General features: G+C 43.5%; 1 pseudogene; it reads right to left on the bottom strand.

Annotated features, from left to right (window-relative positions):
* Positions 1–3817, bottom strand: part of LOC105544080 — a 9877-nt pseudogene extending 6060 nt beyond the window's left edge.
* Positions 3818–7628: the final 3811 nt, after the last annotated feature.

The following is a 7628-nucleotide window of genomic DNA, read 5'->3' as shown; positions in this document are numbered from 1 at the left end:
CAGGCTTGAGCCACCGCACCCGGCCCTAACTTTACATTTTTATTTCTAATATTTGGAACCCTTTATTTTTAAATTTATGTCATAAACCACATTCATTTACAAAGTTTCACATCCCATGTTACATATGTGTGATTGTGTACACATAGAAGAGGTGTACAGGAATAAGTGGAGCAGGACTAAAAAGAAACAACAAACAATGAACAGAAAAGCTCTGATAGTTCAGAAGTGGGGGAAAGATGAATGTGAAGTTTATTCAGTTTTTAATTGAGATGGAGTCTCACTCTGTCATCCAGGGCTGGCATGCAGTGGTGCAATCTCAGCTCACTACAACCTCCACCTCCCAGGTTCAAGTGATTCTATTGCCTCTGCCTCCCGAGTAGCTGGGATTACAGGCATGAGCCACTGCACCCAGCCTGATATGGTTTGGCTGTGTCTCCACGCAATTCACATCTTGAATTGTAACTCCCACAATTCCCACGTATTGTGGGAGGAACCTGGTGGGAGGTAATTGAATCATGGGGGCAGGTCTTTCCCGTGCTATTCTCGTGATAGTGAATAGGTCTCATGAGATCTGATGGTTTTAAAAATGGGAGTTGCCCTGCACAAACTCTCTCTTTGCCTGCTGCCATCCACGTAAGACGTGACTTGCTCTTCCTTGCCTTCTGCCATAATTGTGAGACTTCCCCAGCCACATGGAACTGTAAATCCACTAAACCTCTTTCTTTTATAAATTGCCCAATCCCAGGTATGTCTGTATCAGCAGCGTGAAAACAGACTAATACACAGCCCAACAAGAATTCTTATGTTTGAATCTTGCACATTTAACCAACATTGAACCAGAGACAGGCTGATCCAAACTCATCCACGACTCTTGTACAGTATGGCCCATGTTTTCCACCGTGTCATAAAGGAGATAGGTAAAGGAGATTTCTTTTCAGGTTAGCAACTAGACTTGTCTGCCAAGTAAGGACTAGTAGCCAAAAACCTCTTCCAAGTATAAATTGTAGGTTATTGGAACACTATCACCTTCAAACTGAAAATAAACTCAAGCACTTGGATCAAGCTACGCAAGTGTTTCCTCAGTAGAATCAGGAATTATTACAAATACCTAGCACCAAGTAGAGATATGCATTAGAAGGCTACCCAGGACAGTTATAATATTACATTTCATTATGAACTCACCAGTTCTGTTATCAGGGGTGATATTATGTTTTATTTCAGGATAAAACAAACAAGTAACTATAGTTATAATCAAGAGTTTTAGTTAAGTCTTTATAAAAGGACTTCATGAAAGCAAAAGGATAACACAATTAGACCCTGTCAACAAAAGACTTTTGAAAGATTTCCATCCCCCAGTTGGGATACATTTGTCCTTTGATGGTATCAGGTCCACAAACTTCACTGGTCACATTATAAAGAGAATCTGCATCAGCAGGACTTTCAGAATACAAAGTAGGATTTTGATAAATAAACAGAACACATCTTTCACAGGAGCCTAATTTGGATGGTCAGATGCTTTTTTGCTCAGTCAACAAAAAGATGGAATCCTCCTTCGGCAGGGTCAGGTGAACCCCTTAGATATTCTCTGTAGATATTTATTAAATATAACCAGTTTAATTGATCTACTGAGCACACTCTTTCATGTGGTTTTGAGCATACTAAAAGGTTTTGTTTGAATAAATTGATTATATTTGAATATAATCACTATATTCGCAAGAGTCTTAAACCAGTCTGTGAGAACCCTGAGAGACACAATGTTCCTTAAAACAACACTGCAAATGTATTCACTATACGTGTTTTTTCTAATGCTAAAAAATGGAAGAATTTGGAAACCACAAATAATAAAATGATTACGTATAGGAGAGGAAGGAGACAGGACGGAATGGATGGGGTAGAAGCTATACTTCCTGGAATATACCTTGTTTTGTACATTTAACTCTAGAATTATGTGAATGTTTAACATAAGAGTAAAACAAACTGAAATCAACATGTATTGGTAATTTGTGTCTTTCTTTCTTTTTTCTTGATCAGTCTATCTAGAGGTTTATCAATTTTATTGATCTTTTCAGAGAACCAGCTTTTGGCATCATTGATTTTTCTCTAATGTTTGTTTGTTTCTTATTTTATTGATTTCCTCTCTTATCGTATTTCCTCCCCTCTACTTTGCGTTGAATTTGGCCTTCTTTTTCTAGTTACTTAAGATGGAAAGTTAATTTTAAAAATTTCTTCTTTTCTAATGCTAATATTTGCACATCTATGAATTTCCCTCTAAGAATAGTGAGTCCCTGTGTGTGTGTGTGCATGCTTGCTTGTGTGTGTGAGTGTGTGTGTGTGTTTGATGAGTTGTTTTTGGTTTTGGGTTTTTCTTTTTTCTTTTTCTTTTCTTTTCTTTTTTTTTTTTGAGACCAGGTCTGGCTCTCTTGCTTAGGCTGGAGTGCAGTGGTACAATCTCTGCTCACTATAACATCTGCCTCCTGGCCAGGCGTGGTGGCTCAAGCCTGTAATCCCAGCACTTTGGGAGGCCGAGACGGGCGGATCACGAGGTCAGGAGATCAAGACCGTCCTGGCTAACCCAGTGAAACCCCGTCTCTACTAAAAAATACAAAAAACTAGCCAGGCGAGGTGGCGGGCGCCTGTAGTCCCAGCTACTCGGGAGGCTGAGGCAGGAGAATGGCGTGAACCCGGGAGGCGGAGCTTGCAGTGAGCTGAGATCCGGCCACTGCGCTCCAGCCTAGGCGACAGAGCGAGACTCCATCTCAAAAAGAAAAAAAAAAAAAAATCTGCCTCCTGGGTTCAAGGCATCCTTTCTTCTCAGCCCTCCAGGTAGCTGAGACTACAGGGGCACGCCACCACACCCGGCTAATTTTTGTAGAGATGGGTTTCACCATGTTGCCCAGGCTGGTCTCGAACTCTTGAGCTCAAGCAATCCTCCCACCTCAGCCTCCCAAAGTGCTGGGATGACAGGTGTGAGCCACTGCACCCGGCCTGTGTTTTGTTTTTAAATTACAAATTCGATTTCTTTAACAGATACAACAATATTCAGATTGCCTATTTCTTCTCAATCCCTTTGGTAATGTTTTTTTATTACATGACTTTTCAAAGAATGCCAGGGTATTTAAAGAGGTCTGTTTATTCTGGATGCCTGGAACTCAAACATCCCTGAGCTCTCATGAACCTTGGGATAGTTAGGCTTATAGCTCTCTGATAGTGGTTCTTTGCCTGCCTTCCATATCTGAAAATAACGCATGTACATAGCTTTAAGGGCCTGCTTCTCCCAGGGCCTCTCAGTGGGCAAAGCTAAGGAATAAAGTGCATCTCTCTCTCTATATGCATGTCTATGTTCATTTTTATGTCTGTATTGAAAACCATGATTCACATAACACCTCCAGTTCCAATCCAACCCCACAACATACACTGTAGCTTTCCCCTTTCCGTATTTGTAACTGCCTTCTCTGACAGTGAGAAACTCGGCTCTGTTGTCTTTGACATATTACATGATTTGATCAATTGCCTTATACGTAACCAGCCTCTGACTACTGCCGCCTCCCTCCCTGCCCCCATGTGGATGCCTTCCTCTGTCTCCCAGCAGAAGGATCACCTTCCCCACATGAAACTCTCCTCTCCCCTCACCTCATGCCAGATTGTACTTGGCAGTCCCTTCACCCTATTTAGACTCCAATGCCCCCCCATCAAGCTGTCCCCAGTGGGTACATCTCCTCACCCTGCTCATGCTCTCACTTTCCTTATACACCGTCTCACTTTTGTGGACTCTCAGCCCACGTGGGCTCTGATTCCCCAAGCCAAGCTGCCCCTCCATGGGCTCCCTGCTCTGCCTGTCCAGGTGTCAGCACTGAATTTTTCTGAAAGGATAAGGCTGTTATAATGTTTGATACGATTGGGTGTTAGGTTTCTTCCACTATATTTTTCAATTCATTATTTCCAATTAGTAGTAATTTTTGTATCTTAATCTTGTATCCAATGATATTGACAAACTCATGTTACTAGTTTTGGTATCTTTTTCTTTTTTGAGATGCAGTCTCACTCTGTCTCCCAGGCTAGAGTGCAGTGGTATGATCTTGGCTCATGGCAACCTTCGCTTCCTGGGTTCAAGCAATTTTCCTGCATCAGCCACCCAACTAGTTGGGATGACAGGCGTATGCCACCATGCCTGGCTAATTTTTGATTGATTGATTGATTGATTGATTGATTGATTTGAGACAGAGTCTTCCTCTGTGGCCCAGGCTGGGGTGCGGTGGCACGATCTCGGCTCACTGCAACCTCTGCCTCCCAGGTTCAAGTGATTTTCCTGCCTCAGCCTCCTGAGTAGCTGGGATTATAGGCATGTGCCACCACAGGCAGGCTAATTTTTGTATTTTTAGTAGAGATGGGGTTTCACCATATTGGTCAGGCTGGTCTTGAACTCCTGATGTCAAGTGATCTGCCTGCCTCAGCCTCCCAAAGTGTTGGGATTATAGGTGTGAGCCACTGCGCCCAGCCTAATTTTGGCATTTTCAGTAGAGATAGGGTTTCGCCATGTTGGCCAGGCTGGTCTCGAACTCCTGACCTCAAGTGATCGTCCCGCCTCGGCCTCCCAAAGTGCTGGAATTACACACATGAGCCACCTCACCCAGTGGTATATTTTCTTTCTATTACATTTTATCGGTGGCTGCTGGTGGTATACAGAAAACTATTCGTTTTTTCTTTTAATAGAGACGAGGGTCTTGCCATGTTGCCCAGGCTGGTCTTGAACTCCTGGGCTCAGGCAATTCTCTGGCCTTGGCCTCCCAAAGTGCTGGGATTACAGGCATGAGCCACTGTGTCCAGCCTCTTTTTGATATTTCAGCAAAATGTTTATACCACAGAGCAGAGAAGAAGCAAAAAACCACAATGAGCAATGTGCATAGGTCCTGGCCCTATGTCAGGCATCTCAGGGAAACTGCCGTTAATGCATCTGGCCTGTGCACTTACATTTATGTCCTTTGTGGCCATGCTTGGGTGGGGGAATCTGGACATGTAGGGAAAAGATATATCACAGCTGAAGGGGGCTGGGAGGACATTTTTTTCCATGGGGACACTGAATAAACAATATGTTGTGTGCCTGCGTTTTTGATTGTGACACACATGAGGGCAGGTGTGGAATTTTCCACTTGTAGTGTCATGTTGGTCCTTAAAAAGTTTCAAATTTTGGAGCATTTTAGATTTCCTATTTTCAGATTAGGGATGCTCGACTTGTATTAAAAATGAATAGTGGGCCGGGCACGGTGGCTCATACCTGTAATCCCAGCACTTTGGGAAGCCAAGGTCAGGAGTTCAAGACCAGCCTGGTCAAGATGGTGAAACCCCGTTCCTATTAAAACTACAAAAATTAGCTGGGCATGGTGGCAGATGCCTGTAATCCCAGCTACTAGGCAGAATTGCTTGAACCCAGGGGGCGGAGGTTGCAGTGAGCCAAAATCGTGCCACTATACTTTACCCTGGGTGACAGAGTGAGACTCCATCTCAAAAAAAAAAAAAAAGAAAAAGAAAAAGAAATATCAAAGGCGGGGCGCGGTGGCTCACGCCTGTAATCCCAGCACTTTGGGAGGCCGAGGCAGGCAGATCACAAGGTCAGGAGATCGAGACCACGGTGAAACCCTGTCTCTACTAAAAATACAAAAAATTAGCCGGGTGCGGTGGCGGGTACCTGTAGTCCCAGCTACTCGGGAGGCTGAGGCAGGAGAATGGCGTGAACCCAGGAGACGGAGCTTGCAGTGAGCCGAGATCGCACCACTGCACTCCAGCCTGGGCGACAGAGAGAGACTCTGTCTCAAAAAAAAAAAAAAAGAAATATCGAAAAGACTTGCAGATCTCCCTGTGGGTAACAGTAATAAGAAAAAGAGGATAGGCCAGGCGCAGTGGCTCATGCCTGTAATCCCAGAACTTTGGGAGGCTGAGACGGATGGATCGCCTGAGGTCAGGAGTTTGAGACCATCCTGGTCAACATAGCGAAACCCTGTCTCTACTAAAAATAAAACATTAGCCGGGCGTAGTGGTGGGCGCCTGTAGTCCCAGCTACTTGGGAGGCTGAGGCAGAAGAATCGCTTGAACCAGGGAGGTGGAGGTTCCAGTAAGCCGAGATTGCACCATTGTACTCCAGCCTGGACAACAAGAGTGAAACTCTGTCTCAGAAAAAAAAAAAGAAGAAAATAAAAGAAAAAGAGGATGTATTTATATTTATCTATAGCACAAAAAGTCAAGCTGTTGGAGGAACTGTGCAGCAGTGTGTGTGAAATATCTTCCAGAAGAGTGTGATCTTGGAATGACCACCATATAGGACCTGAAGAAACAGAAGGATAAACTGGTGAAGTTTTATGCTAAAAGTGATGAACACAGGTTAATGAAAAATTTTAAAAACACTGCATAAAGCTAAAAATGAAGATCTGAATCATGTATTAAAAGAATGGATCTGTCACTGTTACAGTGAACACAGGCCATTTCATGACATGCCCACCATAAACAAGCAAAAATCTATCATGATTGGCCGGGCGCGGTGGCTCATACCTGTAATCCCAGCACTTTGGGAGGCAGAGGTGGGCGGATCACTTGAGGTCAGGAGTTTGAGACCAGCATGGCCAACATGGTGAAACCCTGTCTCTACTAAAAACAAAACAAAGCAAAACAAAACAAAAAAACCCCATCTCTACTAAAAATATAAAAAGGTTGCTGGTACTACAGGTGCACTCCTGTAGTCCTAGCTACTCAGGAGGGTGAGGCAGGAGAATGTCTTGAACCCAGGAGGCAAAGGTTGCAGTGAACTGAGATCTGCCACTGCACTCCAGCCTGGGTGACACAGCAAGACTCCATCTCAAAAAAAAACCAAAAAAACAAAAAACACAAATCTATCACGATCAACTGAAAATTGAAGGGAACTATGCATATTCAACAGGCTGGTTCCAGAAATTTAAGGAAAGACACGACATGTATTTAAGGATTTGTGATGATAAAGCATTTGCTGATCACAAAGCAGTGGAGAAATTTATTGATGAGTTCATCAAGGAAATCACTGATGAAAATCTGTGCCTGGCACAGTGACTCATGCCTATAATTCCAGCACTTTGGGAAACTGGGGGTGGGGGGATACAGATTGCCTGAGCTCAGGAGTTTGAGACCAGCTTGGCAAACATGGTGAAACCCTGCCTCTAAAAAAATACAAAAAAATTAACCGGACATGGTGGCGCACACCTGTAGTCCCAGATACTTGGGGAGCTGAGGTGGGAGGATCGCTTGAGCCTGGGAGGTTGAGACTGCAGCAGTGAGCTGAGACGGTGCTGCTGCACTCCAGCCTAGGCGACAGAGCAAGACTGCAAAAAATAAATAGAAAAAAGAAAGAAAGAATATAAAAAGAAAATCTGACACCACAACAAATGTATAATGCTCATGAAACATCATTGTTTTGGCATATTACACCAGAAAGACAATGACTACAGCAAATGAGGCAGCCTTTACAGAAATTAAGGATGTTAAGGACAGAATAGCTGTGTTGGAATGTGCTAATGCAGCAGGCATGCATAAGTGTAAACTTGCTGTGAGAAGCAAAAGCTTGTATCCTCATTGTTTTAAAGGAGTGAATTTTTTTTTTTTTTTTTTTT

The sequence above is a fragment of the Mandrillus leucophaeus genome, unplaced genomic scaffold (assembly GCF_000951045.1).
Source record: "Mandrillus leucophaeus isolate KB7577 unplaced genomic scaffold, Mleu.le_1.0 Scaffold297, whole genome shotgun sequence".
In the NCBI taxonomy this organism is placed as follows: Eukaryota; Metazoa; Chordata; class Mammalia; order Primates; family Cercopithecidae; genus Mandrillus; species Mandrillus leucophaeus.
This window is presented reverse-complemented; position numbering and strand designations above follow the sequence as displayed.